This window comes from Dendronephthya gigantea, unplaced genomic scaffold (assembly GCF_004324835.1).
Source record: "Dendronephthya gigantea isolate DGI-Jeju-01 unplaced genomic scaffold, DenGig_1.0 000418F, whole genome shotgun sequence".
Classification (NCBI taxonomy): Eukaryota; Metazoa; Cnidaria; class Anthozoa; order Malacalcyonacea; family Nephtheidae; genus Dendronephthya; species Dendronephthya gigantea.
Window position 1 is genome coordinate 31,070 of NW_021163428.1, and position 20,393 is coordinate 51,462.

General features: G+C 36.3%; 4 long non-coding RNA genes across 6 annotated transcripts; all 4 read right to left on the reverse strand.

Moving 5' to 3' along the window:
* Window positions 1-969: 969 nt before the first annotated feature.
* LOC114543213 lies at window positions 970-7,369 on the reverse strand. Of its 3 annotated transcripts, XR_003689927.1 has the most exons (4): window positions 7,324-7,369; window positions 7,004-7,174; window positions 6,576-6,656; window positions 970-1,009 (listed from the first exon to the last, which is right to left on the reverse strand). It is a non-coding gene; the product is annotated as an uncharacterized LOC114543213 (long non-coding RNA). The 3 variants fall into 3 exon arrangements; XR_003689925.1 differs by lacking the exon at window positions 970-1,009 and having other exon boundaries at window positions 6,439-6,656; XR_003689926.1 differs by lacking the exon at window positions 970-1,009 and having other exon boundaries at window positions 6,439-6,656; window positions 7,004-7,171; window positions 7,324-7,363.
* A 585-nt stretch (window positions 7,370-7,954) lies between these two features.
* LOC114543212 lies at window positions 7,955-8,396 on the reverse strand. The gene is made up of 3 exons (XR_003689924.1): window positions 8,357-8,396; window positions 8,081-8,156; window positions 7,955-7,998 (listed from the first exon to the last, which is right to left on the reverse strand). It is a non-coding gene; the product is annotated as an uncharacterized LOC114543212 (long non-coding RNA).
* A 5,203-nt stretch (window positions 8,397-13,599) lies between these two features.
* Window positions 13,600-14,955, reverse strand: LOC114543214. Its single transcript, XR_003689928.1, has 3 exons — window positions 14,685-14,955; window positions 14,373-14,435; window positions 13,600-13,639 (listed from the first exon to the last, which is right to left on the reverse strand). It is a non-coding gene; the product is annotated as an uncharacterized LOC114543214 (long non-coding RNA).
* Window positions 14,956-16,650: 1,695 nt separating this feature from the next.
* Window positions 16,651-17,326, reverse strand: LOC114543215. The gene is made up of 3 exons (XR_003689929.1): window positions 17,313-17,326; window positions 16,970-17,183; window positions 16,651-16,830 (listed from the first exon to the last, which is right to left on the reverse strand). It is a non-coding gene; the product is annotated as an uncharacterized LOC114543215 (long non-coding RNA).
* Window positions 17,327-20,393: the final 3,067 nt, after the last annotated feature.

Genomic DNA, 20,393 nt, shown 5'->3' on the forward strand with positions numbered 1-20,393 from the left:
CAATTATTATATACAAGTACTATAATATCTAATTCCCGTCTGGTCCCTATTAGGCTATTACTCCTGACAATATTGTCGCACAGAAGAAAAACATTAAATATCTCAGCAAGTATTTGGGCTAAAGACCCCGGAATACCAGTAAACGATAGCGGTTAAAACGATTCTTTGAATAGTATATTCCAACCAGCATATAGTTATAACCTGCATTTGTATTATACGTGAAAACAAGAATTAAAATAATAGCTTGCTTTGTTATCTGAAATTACTCACCCATTGCAAGATATATTTTGGAAATTCCATATTTTTTCGCTTTTTTGGTCTCTGTTGTCTTCAAAATGTCTAGAATTTGACATGTTATCATTCTGTTTTAATTCTGAGTAATTCTTGGTGTAGTATGTGCAAAATAATCAAAGAAAGAGCATTTTATAAGTTCTAAGCGATAATCATTGCTAATCACGTGCTTAAGGCAAGCTCGAATCGGACCTAGGTCAGATTTTCGGCTTTTGGCCCGAAATTTTTATTATTGTGAAATATTATTGCCGGTGATGCGATAATTCATATCATCAGGTATGTTTATATAAAAAATGGGCAAAAATCTTCTAAAGGCTTGATTTTGACGCTAAAGATATCAAAATAATCCTGAATATGTGAGCTAAACCACTGCAACCGGCTTTCGTTTGCATTTGGGCAATATCCAAAGAATTAGGCCGCTTTGATGTGTAATATTGAATATATACAACACGTGAATATCGTAGCTGTGAATAGCTATGTATGCATGGCGGTAAAACGCCGTATTTCCACTGGAATTTGCAATATTTAGCCTTGAAATTTACTACATTTGCGAATTTGTCAGTTTGCTATATTTACTATTATTCCATGCCATGCCCAATTCTACAATATTCTGAAAGGTTCAGTAGTTAAATGTACCACAGAATTCAAGTGCTACAACAGTTTGAAAGATTTACTTGCCTTTTAAATTCCGACTTTCCTGTTCGATGGGGTTCTAAAGCTGGTAGGGGAATAAAGCCTTTTAATAATGATTGAACTGTAATTTCTTGTGAACTTCATGAGAGAAATAATCGAACAAATACACTCATACTGTGATACATTGGCTTGGAATATGCTCCAAAACGTGTGAAATCGAACATTTGTTGTGCAATCACCTTGCAAATATCAAAGAAACGGTATCAAATTTTGAATATAGATTAACCAATCTGATTGGTTTTTATTGAACCAATCGTGGAGTACAAAAATTGACCAATGACAAATTGACCTGTGTACAGAAATAACCAATCAAGTTGTCTTAATTTTGCTGAATTATGCAAGAGCCTACAGGCTATAAAACAGAGCCGTCTGCGACCGTTTTTCTCAGGTAAGTGAGTTCTTTCTTTAGGTAGGATCAAGGTATGTATAATTAATTTTTTAAATAGAAGTAGACCCCGTGGCCCCGCTGTTAGCTAAGAATCTCTGTCCCCGTATCTGGAAACACGGCTCACTGCTTGTCTAACTGTGTTTTGCTTTTCGTTTTCTAGGGAGCTACTAATAATTTTTTTTTGTGTTTTTCAGACAAAGACGATCGTAGTTTAGTTTCAGTATCCAACCCTAAGAAGCCACCCCATATCCATGCCGTCAGTTAAACCCCAGCCAGCAATTGCCTTCATGCTAATTGTGATGCTTCATTTTCTAGGAACAACTCACCATATTTTTTGTCGTTTCAGCTACAGAGTTAGTGGGTTGTGGGTTGTTGGATGTTGTGTCGTCGGTTGTGTGTTTTGTGTTGTGTTGTGTTGTGTTGTACTGTCTTGTCCTCTACGTTTCGTATTGTCTGCCAGTCGGTTTGGGAGAAGCCCTGTAGCTCTCTCTTTTTCCTGGCCACACAAAGAACACATTTTGCGGATACTCCTTTTTAGGAGTTCATGGGTTCGAATCCCATGAATGTGTCAATTTTGCGCTGATATCTAATGTGGTCCGTCTCAAATACAAAAGCACAACATCCAACGGACAATCTGCATCCTTTCATCACACCAACTACAAGTGTTGTCCTCATACAACAGAATGGAACTTCCAACGGAGCAAAGAGTAACCAATACCCAAGATGAAGTTCTTGTACCTTCTCAAACAGGACAGAATGCGGCACTTGTTAATGAAGTATTCTCGATGTTTAAGGGATCCTCTCAGTTAGACGTCCGATCAGAGGATATTTCAAAGTGGTAAGCTCATTTAAACTTGTGATTACTCTGCGAATACTTCACCCATTTTAATAAATATGAGACCACTAAACTCATTGCTGTCCGGTCGTAAACGGCGCACACAGATAATTTCGGTTTTATCTGGAAGTGTTTTATCAATTCAACTAGAAATTGTATTATCTTAAAGAAAAAACATTTACCTATTTGTATAACTTTAGTTCATTTCAAAAGCTTTCCTATAAGCCAAGATATTTATTGCAGAACTTGTACTTTTTAAATTGAATGTTAGAGAAGCAAAAATACGCAAAGCCTTCCAAAAATCTCGCCTAAAAACCTCCAAATATTTGTAGCTTACATTGGGATCAATATTTTCATATATTTTACTCGAAATACAGTTGCTTTGGCGATTTGTAGTGATATTTCCAACAAATGTGTTTACAAACGGAAACCCGAAAATGTGCATATAATTATCACCATATTAGCGAAAATTTGACAATTATGACCTCTAGGGACAATTTTACCCAGAAATCGATTTCTGGGCTTATTTTACCCCCACGGGGTAGGCAACATTACGTTTTTGACACCTCTAACCTCACGCGACAACCACTTGTGCATGCGGCTGAGCAACGCCTCGCTATACACAATAACAAATAAAAAAATCTATATTTTTCGAGTTTTTCTGCCCATCCTGACTTAAATCCTATCAGAAAAGATAACTAATGCCTTTACAGTTTATATGTAACGGTTAAAAGACGACAGGATAAAAAATAACGAAGAAAATAACGAAATTCCAAAGGCGAGTTATATTTCCATTTTGTAATCCTAATTTGATATGATTTTTAGAGCTGCACTGCAGTGTCAGGTTAACAGCAATATTGATTAATTTCTTGATTAGAAATTTTCGAGCTATATTTTGGTGGTATTTTTGTGCTTTTTAAATTAAACGGATTAATTTCAACATTAAAAAACCAAGATGATTTCATGATATCTGGTGATGGAAGCATGACAGCATGGGTCATAGCGCTAAGTATTATGCGTACACAATATTTCACTGGTGTTATAAAAAATAGATTTTTTTTCTCCCTTTCCTATTATGTAATTGCATTTACCAATATATATGTAACTGTCAGGGGTTGGGGGTATTATGTGAATATGAAAGAAAACAACCTGCATTTTGTTCTGTATATTCTTGTGTTATAGAAGTCAAAAATACATGCTGTTACTATACTGTATAGGCCCTTGTGATTCATATACAATTATAGTTTCAATTGTGTGATAGTTATGTTCTTGTAATCTCAATTGTAGATTCTATGGCATATAGAGTCGAATTGGTACGGCAAAATATCTTTGAGAATTGAAGTTTATGGCGGTTCTTCAGGTATGTTCTGGCAATTCACTGAAATACTATTTGTTCGCTAAGGAATGTTGTCCCATGGTAGCGGTACGCATGAACCTGGGATATCACAATGCTGATAGCCTCACAACCCTGGACAATAATATAATAATTTACTTGTTCCTTGTGTTTCAATTTTAGATCAAATAAAGTATGGCAACCCAGGAGTTGCTAACAATTATTACCTTTCTCTTATCACTGACTACACCTCCATCCATCGCTGTGCCATACATGGATTTGATGGACTGACATACCAAGCAAGGTAAATATTGCAGGCTACATGGTATATGTTCAGTTTATTATTATGTCATATTAGGACTGTTGGACATTATTTTTTATTCAGTAATTCCCCTATATGGGAATGTGATAAAATTCGATGTTAACCCCCAAGTAAAGATTTCACAAAATCAATGGAAATAACGCTGTACCTCGACTGGTTTCAATTCTGGAGGAGCCGTGTATGGCAAAATTATATGCATTATCATTTCATTTTTGTTGATGATTGTTCGATGGTGTTTTGGTGCCAGAAGATAATTGATACTAATTATTGGCCCACGTACTGAAGACACATAACATCCCAGATAATAGCAACAAGTGTTGGGAATGCGGATAAGTCGACAGGACATGGTCGCTTAAATGAGGCAGCTTCCTGGTCTGCACGGAAAAATAACCAGGACCAAATGCATTCGGCAAGAAAGATGTTTGTCGGAGCGATTTCACTCAAAGTCGTCGTGATTATAATTAGTGGGTGAAGACCTATTCTGTGTCCTGTAGTTCCGACGGGCAAAAATTCGATCATTACAAAATAAATGGACTAGTCAGGGTTAGCTGGATTAATAAGCAAGGCTTCTACAGATTACCCTGTCACGTTATATGCATCACATCATTTCCATGCGGTCATATATAACTTTTAATGTGTGATTAAGATTAATTGTTTAACAAATTATTCATTTCATTAGAGACTCGCTGGTGGAAAATGTCCTATCACCAACTGTAACCGCGCTTTACATCCGCATTCATCCAAAGACATGGTACGCAACATATCTTTGAGAATTGAAGTTTATAGCTGTTTTTCAGGTATGTTCTAGCAATTCACTGAAATACTATTTGTTCACTAAGGAATGAGAAATGACTGAGAGATCCATCTGACTGAAATATATAGCGAAAATTTTTCAATAAGTGGCTTATGTAAGAGCGAGTTTTTGATTTAGAAATAAATTCTTTACACCCTACCAGCGGGTTTGTCAGGTTTTTTACTAACTTAGGTGCATTGGAATACAAGTAAAAATAAGGCGTGTTTTAGAAGTTATACCTGGACGAGGAATCCAGCATATCATTATGAGGAACAAAGCTATTATAGCGGTATATACTCAGGGCTATCACAATCAAGTTTAGTGTTATCGCTTTATTTCAATGTTTGCTGCACGGTCGGATTCTCACAATTAAAAGAAAATCAAGCGAAAAGTTTCACACGTACAAAAGTATAGGTATGGAACTGGGGCCGGTTGTTCGAAAGATGGATAACTTATCCAACGGATAAGTCCTATCCAACGGATAAATCTGGATAGTTATCCATTGGATAAAAACGCGTTGCAGGAAGCGTGGATAGTGAAGTGGATAGCTACCCAATAGATAAGTTAAAATTTACCAGAAGAAAACAGATTATTCTGAAATTTCGTACCACAACGTCAGCTGTTGCTAAGCATTTACAACATTGAATTCATAATCATTACGAATTCTCGAGTATAGTTACTGAATGGAAAAGGCTTGAACAAGTGATTTGCTCGAACTTTGCACTTCACATCATAGTGATTTTATTAATTAAACACATTGCAATTTTATTCCTTGACCTTGCAACGCTTTGCCTTTCGGTCCATAGCAAATTTAGAAACACTATTTTAATGTTCGTGAATGAAATTACTTAGATATTAGCAAGTTTCCTTGGAATAGGTTGAATCTTTCTTTGCATATTCGCGTTTATAAACTGATTAGAAGCGTATAGTAAATTTACCACCTGTTATAAATGCGAGGATGTCCAAAAAATCGCCGGTCGAACGGAATGTGTAGGCAACGTGAAACGCTGCTGCGACAAATTGCACTTCGAAAACATTTTTAATATATAGTGAATACAATCATGATGTGTATTAGTTTGTTGAAACACAGTAAGAGGAATATTGCATTTTTGTCCTATTTTATATAAATGTTTACAGTGTTACCTTGTATCTTTGAATTTATCCACTGGATAGTGGATTTAAACCACCTCCGGACCTTGGATAAATTTATCCGGTAGATAGCGATTTTTATCCTCTGGTTAAAGTTATACAAGCTTCGTGCAACCCAAATCACACGCTGGATAAAACTTATCCGTTGGATAGTGAGTTATCCGTTGGATAGCGACTTATCCACCTTTCGAACAACCGGCCCCTGTTCTTTTATTTATCGGAATAACTAGTGATGTGATCTTACATGAAGCATTTTCAGTCATGCTGCTAAACTGTCGTGCTGGCTTCGCCACTGAGTATTTTATTTGCTCGCAGAGCCTCGTCTGCGAACGTGACCGTCGGCCAGTCTTCACCATGTACGGTGACAGTTATTTTCTGCCTTTTAACTTGCCGACATGCAATGTTTCATTGCACGGTGAGTTTTCAACTTTACTGAAGGCGCTACTATACAATATGCAATTTTCCTTACAACTTGCAATGCAATTATAATTCCGAAGGATGTTAATTTGTAAAGAGTGTTCGAAATACTAAGGAAACGTTAGCAGATCGTAATAGATGTTCGTATTTGACAACTTTAGATGCCTCAGGAGTAGAATGGTTTTGCAATTTGCAAGGAAAGTTGCGTAGTGTAACAGCGCCTTGAGATTGTTTCGGAAAGCTGGTTAAATTTCGATGTAACTTGCAAACATGTAATGTTTCATTGCAATTGCGAGTTGAAAATAAGGGTCATTGGACGGAAGAACGGGACAAGTATCGTAGTTTTCAACATACCTTTTATAAGGGCGGAGACATTGATCTTCCATCCACGGTCGGTTTTATCATTTTTTCTGCTTTTTCTATCATTTCTTTATCCTACAAAAGACAAAAAAAACTTGTTAAATCGTGGATCAATCTAACACTTTTAAAAGCTTTCTCTCCTAACTGAACTAATTTTATTTATACCGTATAGTTCTATCAGTTCTAAATTGTCCTTCATGGAGGTCCAGTAGGGGTCATCCCGTATTGATGCAGTGTTACTACAGGAGGAAACCTGAACTAAACTGACTTTATTTATGCTGGATAGCTGTATCAGTTCTAAACTTCAACCAAACTAATTCTAACAATTCGAAAAAGCTGGGACTTCAGACGAAAAAGGTCAGCCGATTTTGAAAAATCTTAGATGCGGGGTGTTATAAGGCGGTTAGTAATTTCATCATCACCTTCATCCAAGGATGTTCCAGAGCTTCTGAAACCGTGATGCATTTTCTGTGACCAACAGTAAGCAGTTTTGTTATAAGATCCTTAGCTTCACTGCTAACATTCTTCCAGAGGTTGTTCGGAAATTTATACGACCCTTCTTTGACTTGTTTCTCCAATGGGTTATTTGCCTGCTTTGAAAATAAAGAAGATCCGGAAAGTCTAAAAGACGTTAACTTTTCATTGACGTACTCCAATTTTGAAATGAGGTTAAGCTACCTCCAGCTTTATTACAAATCGTGTTCACTACGTGAATTTGAGTAAACTGAAGTATATGGCATACCAAACATATAGTATAACTCCCAGGCTCCAGCAGTCACACGATTTCTCGTAGGATCGTTCTTCAGGCTACGGGATTAACATTTGGGTAGCGAGGTAACTTGGTGTACCACAGAGTGTTTCCATATAGGAATTCTGATCGAAAAAATTAATTGTTATCATTGAGATCTGTAACAATGAGAAATAACTGAACCTAAAACGTTTGCAGAATGCGCTCTGCTTTCATAAAACGAAATCACGGACAAAACTCGGAATTGAGATTATAGTGACTTCCAGGATTTGCTGGCAATGGTCACATCGAATGGTTTCTTCAAAGACAATTTAAAGGGCAATTTAAACACAAGTTCAATGCACAACCGACACAAACCTTTATAAGCGTTTCGTCATACGAGGAACACAATAAAACATTTTCTGGCTAGAGAAGAAAAAGTTAAATTATGGTCGTTAAAGTTTAGGATATAAAGACAGTAGTGATAAATAAATTAGGGCGTGCTTACCTTCCAATCCCTGTTAGTGATGCCATTTTCATGTAAATGCTAAAAATACGAAACAGTATGAATAAAGTTAGTTTAGTTCAGGCTCCTGCAGTAACACTGGATCAATAACAGATGATCCTTAGCTTGGTGTCATTAAAAGCTCCAATCTCTTCGTGATATTTTCCATAAACTTTAGTCATCGCCTGTGAATGAAATATTCCAATTTGTTTAATTCATTCTTCGAAGGCTACACATGGCTACATTCGCGCTAAACGACATCCTCACCTGAAGGCACATTGCTTTCATAGTTGGTTTAGTTGTCAATAGGAATCAGTGATACAGATCGTTAGACAACTCGAGCCTGAAAACAAAATAGAAAAGTCGATCGAATCTTGAATGGTTTCATCCATGATTCTATACTTCTCTACTACATTCTGCAGGACAAATAACATTGCGTGAACTGTGCAGCAATATAGAGAATAGGGGGAAGCCAGACAGAAAAGCACATGGAAAGTAGTTTGAATATTTGCAAACCCTGATAGATAAATGTCGTGGACTCACACATTTGTTATCGGCGTCTCCTCGTCGTTTTGTTCCAACAAGACTCTCAAATAATAGTCACCTGATAGCAGAGATACGTTACTGAGTTTGATTCCTATCGAGGAATAAGGGGGGACGTTATGAAGAACTGTTAAAAAGCTAGAGCAGTTAGGCTTATCACTAACCTATTTCAGTTCATCAGCTAAACATTCATACAGGACTTCAAACTAAAGGTGATTAAAAGACAACGTAGTTTCCACTCAGATCTTTTTCCATTGCAAATGCGTGCAAATCAGATTCGAGTGCCCCAGAAGTTCCTCTCGCGTGTGTCACATTGAAAACATAAGAAATTGTTTCATACTCTTTTACGAGAACAGTTTAGAGAAAGAGGTCAGGACTATTGAATTTGTCTTGTTATACTCATAGCGACAGGAAATCCTCCATTACATTTCCATTTCCTATATTTTCAACGGAAACTAACCTTAACTTCGAGACTCACCTTGTAATTCCAAATCAGGTTGTACGCTGTCAGATCTTGACTGAATCTGTAAAAAAGATCCGCTTAAATATCATTGCTTTTTCATCTTTCAAACGACTAGAACATTTTCCCATTTTCTTAATATGAACACTTACTTTTAATAAAAAAACTGGATTTAAATTCTCACATCTTTCCTGGATTTGAATCCTATTTTTGTCCTCCAATGCGAGAGATATCCTTCAAGTTGATTCCTCAACGTTCCCCTCGTTTTTCCAGAGCTCTAAGACACAAGTATAGCACGTGAAATAACAGGCTTATACGTACATGCAAGCATGCATTATGAAATTTTGGAACACGATTGTTGATTTAAAACGTACTTCTGCAAGCTTTACATTGTCACGAATTGATAAACGATCTTCTTCAGTCTCTGGTGGCTGAAGGAAAGATAAAAACTTTCCAACAAAATTTCAACAAAATTTTCTTTACAAAAAGGTTTTACACTTCTGAATGAATTACCATTTAATTATTTCGTCAGTGGGGCAGTTGGCACAGTTTAAGGATGAATGATGGAGTTTAGTTACCAAAGCAGTTGATACCACTTAGTCATGAATACGATTGGTTAGTCAGAATCACCTCAATCACCAAAAATTATGAACAGGAAATCTCGCATTTAAACTTTCTTGTATATTTTAGACATTAAAAACTATAACTACTTTAATACGAACATTATTCTCGTAAGTAATGCCATTGCTGTTGGATGATGCTATGCCAACAATAATGATTATAAATTACTTATGGAGTATGCTTGTTAGTCTCAATTGAACTATTTACACATGGCTAGTATATAGAGGATTATAAAATCACAAGTTTTAAGATGAATCTGAGAATGTTGCTAAAATACAACTCAGGTCCTGCGGATGCAATAGAGGCTATACCTCTGCAACAATTTGTTAATTTATCACACTAATTCGCACCTGTTCAATAGCGAACGTCTATCAGTGCTTTGCGTAAACATGGCCATGCGTAAGCGTTTTGGTAGAGCGCCCTCGGCAAGCGCCAGAACTTGTATTTTTGCCGCGGTTTCTTCATCAGCTTCCTAAAGTGAAGTTCAAACTAAATATCAACAGATGATTTTAGGCACTTCACACGATGCAGGAATATTCTTGAGGTTTTAAAGGGTCTTAATTTCGAGTGGTATTATACGCACTTCAAATTCAAGCAGGGAACAGTTGATGGAAAAATGAGTCAACTGTACGTCCTCAGTGACAAGAGCATTTCACCGGCATCAAAAAGCGTAGGTTCGATTCCTGCTGGAGGATCTATAGTTCACTCATTTTTCCGTCATCTGTTCCTGGCTTGATTTGAAGTGTGTATAATACCTCTCAAAATTAAGACCCTTTAAAACCTCTTAAATATCAACTGAACTAATATGTACATTCATCACGGCTAAAAAATGCAGAGCGTTATAAATGACGTTCGTCAAAGGCAGAAAATTCTCAATGGATGAATGAAGGAATAAAACGTACCTCGATTATCGCCTTCAGAACCATGCCAGCACCTTTCACAATTGTTGTCGACGGATGCTGAAATTGTTGAGGAACGAATTCAAAACCACGATTGGTAAGAACCATTAGCGGGGCAATAGTAAAACATACATAAGTGAAGAAATGGTAAAATTGGGGCTATTATTTAGTTTTGTCGTAAACCTACCTGGAACAATCGATAAATGCAATGACCCATTTCTAGACAAACAAATAACAGACTTCATGAGTTGCTCCTATGCTTGGGTCAAGCTAGTGGACGTGGTAAACTTCACCAAAAAGGTAAAGAGAGAAAGGCTATTTAATCAACTCTCAACCTCAGTCAAAGAGCCATAAACTACCAAGAAGACAAGTTGAATGAAAAGCTCCTCAAATTTCTTTGTAGCATACCTGCAACTTTTTCCAGTAATTTCCCAAACTGTTCATCATCTGTTGTCTCACTAAGAGGAATATGCAATAGTCGATTTATTGTAACAGACTACATGAGTTGATTCAAAATATTGGAAGCAATCACACCTTACTATTAGTTTAACATGAATGTCCAACTTCACCCCCGTATTATTTTAATATATTGCAAAGCAACTAGAACAAACCTGTAAGGAGGACACAGAGCAAACGTCAGAAAATCAAGCAATCCACTTATAACTAAAACCCCAGTAGAACGAATATAGAAGAAAAGTTTTCATGGTTAATCTATTTCTTGTGTTTAGTTAGAAAGGAGGTTCAAATAAGAAAGGCAGTTGCTACGAATCACTTGCTGGGTTTTGCAAGGGAATTTCTCTTCCAAAACAAAGCTATATACATACAAGAGGGATGGAAAAATAAAATGCAAGGGTTCAGCATAGATTATAGGCAACCAACACCGCACATCTTACCACATTTATCGTGAGAATTTCCAACAAACTGCTTAGAAATTTTTCAGAGGATAACAAAGAGCTTTTGTTTATCTGTTCTTGTCGAATGTCATAGTTATCGTGCGTTGGCTATATAAAAAAACAGAATTGGTTTCGATAAAATTGGATCCTGTTAACATTCAGATTTCGAAGTTGGCTGAGTTTATGTGGATTGCAAGTTAAAGGGGTAACACTAATGACAGTGACAGATTTGGCAACATATTACCAGGAAATTCATCGTTAAAGTGTTGGCGCTTTCCTTTATACGGAAAAAAACGGCCAGACCGGTCCTATTGTTGATCTCGGTACAGACAGATTACTGGTATTTTAGAGTGTTTCAAGAACTCTGCGTTCAAGTATATCGTTACTTGCATCTGTCTAGCTCGGAAATTTCGCAACTATATTCTTAACGAAATACTCTATTTTAAATTTAAATATGACCGGTCTGACCATTTTGGCCGCTTAAAGGAAAGCCCTCTCTTTACCTGCATCAGAGCACACAGCATGTCGACAGCGGCGTGAGTCACGGCTTCATTATTCCTCTTCAAAGCTTTCACAGTTTTCACACCAACCTTCTCATAGAAGCTGTAAAAACAAAACAGAAACACGGTGTAGAGAAAGTGAGCTGGTTGAGTAAACAGCGTGTGTTATGGTTAAAGATAAACGTTTCTCACCTAGTGAGCGTTGTGAAACCTGCTTTGGATCCAACCTAATGTCTCAAAGCGTGAAACAGTGCTTCGAGATCTTTATCTGATATTTTGTTTTGGTCTCCTGCAAATAGACGAGACATTTTAACTATTTTATGTATATATTGAACACCTGTGAAGGTAATAGCAGTCAGAATATGTATATTTTAGGGTTGAACACTAAATATATTTATTGGCAAAGATATACCTTCGTGAGCAATGAGCATTGTGATGGCATTAATGATAAGTCTTTCTTTATTCTCCAGGAAAAGTCCTTACAAAATATTTAAAATCGTTTGAAATATATATTGGATTTTAAAAGACTTAATATTCCAGCCGTACTTCTGGCGAGAAAATTTCAAATCTACCATTTCATGGATTCGGACCCAGTCAACTCAGCAACCAGAGTTACCGCAGCGTAGTCCCTAGGCCTCTTAACGTTCCTTATATGCGGCGAGGCGGGAACTGAGAGGCCTAGAACAAAATGTTTTGTATTTTGGATAAAGTGGGGACTTTCTGTATTGAGGTCAGTTTACGATCCACGACGCGGTTAACTGGCCTTGTTCGACGACGCTAGTCAAATATTTGCTTGAAATAACCTACGGGATATTAATTATACTGTCAGGACTTCGAAATATTCATACAAACGTTTCAATGTCATTTGCTGTCGACGCTATCGGCTATCAAGTAAACTCGAGTCCGTACGTACATGGTTATGATTATAATAAGCTTCAATCTGCCAATTTAAATTATTCTCGCTTCCTTTATAACGATTATTGTTGTAAATCTAGGTCAACTAATGCATACTAAAATATGCAGAAAACTAACGTGCGTATGAAAAACACGTGAGTGGAAAACAGCCTTAATCCAGATTTTGACAGAACATTAAAACTCAGTAAAAATGCAATATTCTCTACACAGGATTTTGTCTGCAGAAAAGTACAAAATAAGAAATTGTCAACTTACGTCTTGGGTGACTGCATGAAGTAGACCGCTGTAGGAAATATTGCAGTTAAATCTCTACACATCTTCGGTTAAATTTCCTGCAAGGAACCAGTAATAAGACAATATCAGCTTTTGGAGATATTTCAAAAATTTAAAGTGAAATAAAAAGAGAAATATTTTACCTGGAGACGCAGCGAGGAATTTTAAATGACTGCTTTCTACTTCTTCGTCCACAACGTTATACAATGGACCCCAACGATAACCTTGAAAAATATATCATCTTAAAAAAACAATTCTTCTTTTGCTGTATGTGATGTATTGGACTGAATAATAGGAATACCTGACGAGAAGTGTAATTGTTTGTGTGTTATATAAGATCCCATACGTCAGGAGGAGAATGAAATGAGGGTTCGTATTTACGGCAATCTAGCAGTGTGAGATTTTCATCAGGAAAATTTTGACCATAATTTTCGCTCAATCATCTATAAAAAAGCATACAGTACCGTCTCTTCGTTGGGGTCGTTTTTACACAAACATCTCCATTTCCACTGCCTCTAACCCCGTGTAGCTAACCAGCCAATAATATGTCCCTAGATTGAGTGAAATACAAACATTCAGAACAAGAAATATTTTATATAGCTTCATACAAAATCTGCTTTTTTAAACTACCTGTCGGGAGACGAGTAATTTCTCAGCTGACCGCTTGTGTATTCCAGCCCGAACAACTGAGGATGGTCTCGATAGCTAATTATTGAAAATATCTGACAGAAAAAGAAGTTTTAAAACTATGATATACTATAATACACAAGTCTTAACCAAACGGTATATTCTGGAAAGTAACTGCAAAAATAAAACTATTTTAAGTCGGCTGGATACTTTTTTGCAATTGGACATGTTCAAAATGGAAACGTGAAATAAAAAAGATGATAAAAGCAGTAAACTTGAATCCAGGTCAGAAGACATGGAGAGTTTGGAGTGTTTGGAGTGTTTGGAGTGTTTGGAGTGTTTGGAGTGTTTGGAGTGTTTGGAGTGTTTGGAGTGTTTGGAGTGTTTGGAGTGTTTGGAGTGTTTTTTTTTTTCTTTCAAGGTCTGAGATGAACAATTACTGGAACTGACATGGAATGTCGCATGACTTACTGAGCTAAGGGGATGAAGGCTGACGATGTTGAACATATATTATAGTAATAATAGTTTATAGTTTATTATATATTATAGTAATAGAGTTGATGTTCGCGGGCATAAATGTGTTTTTGGCCCTCCTCGCGGAACACATTTTAACCCTCGCTACGCTCGGGCTAAAATGAGTTCGAAGTCGGGCCAAAAACACATTTATGACCGCGAACATCAACTCTATTTATATTATTATCATTATAACATACACATGAGTATATACAAAATTAGTAAAATACAATAATTAGTAAATACAATAATTAGTAAATACAAAATTAGTAAAATACAATAATTAGTAAATAGATTTGAATAAATATAGTTCACCTGGTGCAAGGCACTTTTTAATGATAACTCCAAGCTTATACTTTCTGGATAATTTAATACATTCTATAGGGTTTAATGATCAATATAGGGATAAGTATCATAAATTGTTTGGCTGTTGGGGTTTATAAACTATCAAAACTACAAAATTACATCCTGTCAAAATTTTGAATTTCTAAATAATGCCGGGTTTATGGTCATTTGAATTTGCTTGCTACTTTTATAATATGCAAAAAAGTAGACGGTAGACACTGATTTTAATTTCAAATTTATAATATTTCGAAAATATATTATGCATTATTATATATAACATACCTTGAATAAATTTGAAGTTTTACATGATTCAAGAACATTTTCATTTGTATACCGAACTGTTTCGCCTTTGGATTTGATTCCGTTCATTAGTCAAAGTACACTTCAAGATGTCGGGCTTCCCTTCAAAATTGTCGAGGCCAGGGATATGACGGTGCTAGTGCTGTGTCCAGCCAGGTAAAAGGTATTTCTGGGAGAATATTAGAGAAAAACCCGAAGGCGTTGCATGTTCATTACTCCAGTCATCGTTTAAACCTTATTGTTGCCAAAGCGTGTTCAATTCTTCCAGTGAAAAATATGTTGAGTCAGGCACAAAATATCGCCAGCTTTTTTATCAGTTTCCCTATCCGCTCACAGTATCTAAGTAAAAAGATGAAAGAGTTTGGTTTAACCCGTAACAAGCTCGCAAAGCCTTCCACGACACGATGGGTAGAACGAATAAGATCCCGCGATGGTTGTTTGGATGCATTCAAAGTTATCTACGAAACACTCAATTTTATGCAGTTTGGAGGATCGCAGGAAGAGCCATTTCCTAGATTAGATAGTGACGCACAGTCTCATTTTCGCAACGTGGAGAAATTTGAATTTATGGCTGCTCTCATTATCACCCAACATGTTCTGGATCATACTTTGTCATTGACGGTCCAATTAAAGAAGAAAAAAAAATCGATATTGCGGAATCAATAAAACAGATTAATCTTTTAAAGGATGAAATGGCAAAACTGCGTGCCTCTGTAGATTTATTCCACAATGAATACTACGACAAGCTGTTGGAATTAGCTAATAACCTCGACGTGGCTGAGTGTTTTCCCCGGGTAGGTAAAGATCAAACAAAATGTGATAATCATCGTACCAGTACAGCAGGTGGTTACAACAGATTAACAGTAACCATTAAGAGTCGTGCATAGGCCACGTGATAACGAAACATTCTGAGCTCATCAATGAACAATTGTAAAGGTTTTATTGTAACTCATAGGAAAACCTGAGGATATATTTTGTAAAATCTATTATATTACGAGTGTCTTTTCCTAAGTCTACCGACCCCTGAATTCCCCACGCTATCGTCACCCTGTAATAAATAGTAACGTTGCAAGTCCTCACCTTCAACCACAAGGATTAAATTACGTAATTCGAAGTGCAAAATTGAGATTACCGGTTTCTGAGTTTACCGGTTTATAATGCTCAGTATTTAATGATCCGTAAGACCAATTTATCATTATTATTACTTGACTTACGGATTCATTAAGTTTATCCTCGTTTTAACTCAAAAAAGTTTTCAAAGGACTTGCATCCAGAAGGGATTTACCAGGAACAGGCTAAAATTAAACAGATGTTGAGATTAATGCACGATGATGATTCGTGATCTTAAAATTGCTACCTTTTGAAACTCTTCACGAGTTAATAAGCCTTGACTGTTTCCTGTGAAAGAAAAATAGGTAAATATAGTCATATTATAATATATATTTCCTCCATATTGCAAAGGTAATTTCGCTTGCCTTCAGTTTCTTCCTTGTGTAAAACAGTGTCTTTGGAATCTGGTACGACATCAATCTGAAACGATTGTAAAATGAAAAACCTAGTCTAAATCAAAGATCTCTTTCTTTTCTGCTTCCCCTGCCAGTCATGTTAGTAGCAATGTAAGGATGGATAGTGAATGTTCTTGCACGAAATAAATTTCATGCAAGCGAGTTTGAAGAGAAATTCTTACCATAAAAGCGCTTGGTCCATATCTCGGATTACGACTCAAATATCGAGTTCGTTGAACAAATGCCGAACCAAGATTCAACTTTTGACCGGAATCTTGTAATAAAATCGACCAGGGTGAAGATCTGCCGTGTTCTGTAAGCAGCATCTTTTGTTCTGCGCTGTCTAAAATGCAGGCAAATAATTTTTTCATTTCGTAAATGCGCGAACAATGGCCGATCTGTTTTAACATTACAAACCTGACTCCTTGAGTTCGGTTTTCTTCATTTCAACATCATCCCGGGTATCTTCAATATTAGTTTCCTCATCTTCTCTACACGATGCGAGGCGATCTTTGACAAGATCTACAATCAATGTACGCTGTCTGTGCTCTTGCTAAGAAGTTCTGTTGTAGTTTCAAGGCGTTGTCTGGCTCCTTCTTTATTGAGTTCGGCCGATAAATCATCTGAAATACAACAATATCAATTTGACATTCCGCCAACGGAATGCCCAACCGAAACATTGAACAGGTTTGACCCATCGTTGACAAGTTGTGGGCGAAAACATTCAGAGCACAATTTGACTGAGAAAATAAATGGGCTTACCAAAGAGTTGTTTTGGAATTAAACTTTCATAAATCTCAGTCTTTCCCACCGCTGGTCGTCACAAGATGTTTGAGTCACAAGATTTCTGTACTGAGCATACGGTACCAGTGGCCTTTAAATCGTTGGTAAGAAGGTCAGATGCTTTGGTATCGAATTTTGTGTTTGGCACCTGGCTAGAATCATCTGCACGAGTTTTGCTATCAGTTGAAGAAGCCTGGAAATGACAAATACGTTCCTAAGAGCTTTCACTAGAAGAATATTAAAACTTGGTCGCTCTTGCAAATATATCTATTGAAAATTCAGCAAGCAATCCCCGTGGCAATAGAATGACATGTGGACTTACTTTCGTAATAAATGGCACGAATTGTTTTCTTAACAATAGCGGACAGTTGACAAACCAGGATGAAATGACATTATCAGCAAGAGCTACGGTGTATTGAGAGTATCTAAGGTGAAACATATCAGTTCGTTTATATTTTAATCATTTTGACAAAACCAATAATAAAAAGTTTCAGATGTTATCGCGTTGAGCCAACTTCGATGATTCTGTGTAAGGCAAACATATTCCAAAGACTTGTTTCAACTGGATCGCTGTGAAGTTTTTGTACAAAGCACAAAGCTGTTACAATGCGATTTAAACGATTTAAAAGAATGCTACCAACTTTTCGCCGAATACGATTGTGTGTTTACACAACCTAGCTCTCTTTGGGGGTACATTGATATTTTGTAACAGATTTCATAATTTACGTAACTTCAAGAAACATACCAGAGGGAAATTCTAGCAGTGGTATGGCAACTTGAGACTTTGGCGAAAGTTTAGTAAACTTTTCCAGATATTGTGGGAGCAATCTAAGGACAGAAAATTTAGTAATTATTACTTAAAAAATCATATATTTGTGAAGGAGTATCTCGCATCACAAGAGACGTTACGTTTAGGCTGGAGTTTATTGAAAAACGTTTCTGTAAATTCACTGAGCACATTATCAAGGCACGATTTCAAATATCTCCAAAGAAATAAACTTCTAAAACGCTGCAACTACTTAAATCAACTTCATTCTTACAAAGTGCTAATGGACATAAAAAACCGTCTCAAATTCCAGACTATTTTAAGTAGCCATACCTTGCCATAACTGAAGGCATTTCTAACATACATATGGTGAGACAAGATACGCTTAACGTCGCGAAATGAGCAACCAAATACGCATTAGACAACACTAGACGAAATATACAACAACGTTTAAGCAAGAACAGACAACTGCTGAAAATAAAGTCACGCAGATTCTTACCTGTTCATCTTGACCAATAAAAATGTGGTACGTACACAGCTCCGTTAATACCTGCACGTGTTACAATAAAATATCCAATTAAATCATTAGTATGGTATGATATAATTATGGTATAAATTGGTTATGGTATGGTGTGATATAATTATGGTATGATATGCATAGTTATGGTATGGTATGATTTCGTTATGGTATGGTATGGTGTGATATTATTATGGTAAGATATGGTTATCGTATGGTATGATTTAGTTATGGTTAGTTATGGTATGATATGATTATATGATATGATTATATGATATGATTATATGATATGATTATATGATATGATATGGTATGGTTATGGTATGGTATGGTTTTGGTATATTTATGGTAAGATATTATGATATATGCAAAAAACTGATTGATAAGAACCGTACTGGAAAAATTCTAGCGTACAAATTAGGTCGGCGCATATCATTAGGAACACGAAATATTCCAGGAAGAAAATCGTAATTTGAAACCTGAATGCAAAGTAAAATTTTTAGTTCAGGATTTTGGTGTGAAAGTACACAACTTCACTTCCCTTCCCATTTTAGAGAAGACTGTAGATATTGAACGTAAATATTGCTTTAAAGAAAGTATCAAGTTTTTATCTTGCAGTGCCTCTGGAAAGTTCCTCAGAACAACATCCAACACCTCCCATTCCAATTCCTAGAAAATGAAGAAAGTTGAACTTCAATCGAAACTTAATGCCAGATGATATATTATGATAGAAAAGTTTACCTGTTGTAAGCACACAAGAATAACATTCATCGCCTCGCTGTAAGGCAGTGAAACAATCCCGTTTGTCTTATCTTCTGCAGAACTAAAACAAAAATGAGAATGTATTACGCAAACAAGAAAAGGAATTTTGGAAGCAGAATACCTGACATACGTGGCACTATCGTCATTAACCAACCTTTTCTTTCAGAACAAACAAAAATACGAAGTGAATTAAACTTTTCTACTTTTGTCTTGCACAAGGCCTAGACGTTGTCAGCTCGCAGACTGAGGAAACATTGAAGAATCTTTAAGAAAACACAATGTGAGACATCATAAAAAATCGCGAGAAATAAAATTGAATTTGCCTTACCGAAAGCCGTATTTCCGATGCATTATACGTCCGATAGCCATTGTCATAATGAGTTTTTATGTGGTACACTAATATATTGAATATTCGTTCGGCTCGTTCTTGAGGTTTACGAAACAATTTCATCTGCAAAAATAGAATGAAATTACTGAAAGAGAAGCAAGTGTGGCATTAAATTACACTTATTTTTGTTCACGAAAATAACTTCATCACAATGAACGAATATGTGTGGACAATCTCTGCATGTCCTTCATTACCTTGAACAAGCGTACTAATCCTAATACAGCCTCCTTGATGTCTTTCTATGCTGTTTCATCCTGAGGCTGCAGCAACAAAGACAAATTACAGTGATTAGATGTAATTTTATGTCTCTAGATGTTCCTACATATACCTTGCAGTCTCTATAATTACCTTACATGTTCTTTACATGACGGCTTAACGTATCGCTTGAGAGGATCAACTGGACAGTGGCAATCTGGAATTGATAAATGAAATATATATCCTTTTACTTCACTGATGCGTTTGCATTCACGACCCCCGTGTAAAACGATCCAATTTGCGGATATATAGTTAGGTTCAGGTCAGGAAGCTTTCACTGATAAGAAAGAGTTTTCTATTGAAGTACAGTATCAGCTCATCACGAATGAAGAGGGAAATTGGAGTGGAGAAATGAAACCGTCTGAAAATGATTGTATTGAGTACCTTCTCGATTATATGCAAAACATCGCAAACTTTCGGTGAATCAGAGGATTCAATAACATCGACCAGAAGCTGGACAGCTCGGATCCGCACAGAAATATCCCGATCTTTGACAATGTGGTCTAAATGTGGCAACACTGAATTCTCAAGTATTTCTTCCTGTAAAAAACAAGGAGTTATAAAACTAGAAAAAGATTCATAATATCGCTAATGTCTAGAAAAATGGACTAAAATTTATTCAAAGTACTAAAATTTTATACCTCATATAGTGGAGATAACGTTCCTAATATGTTACAAAGCACATTTAGAGCTTTAATTCGGTTGGCCGTCCTCT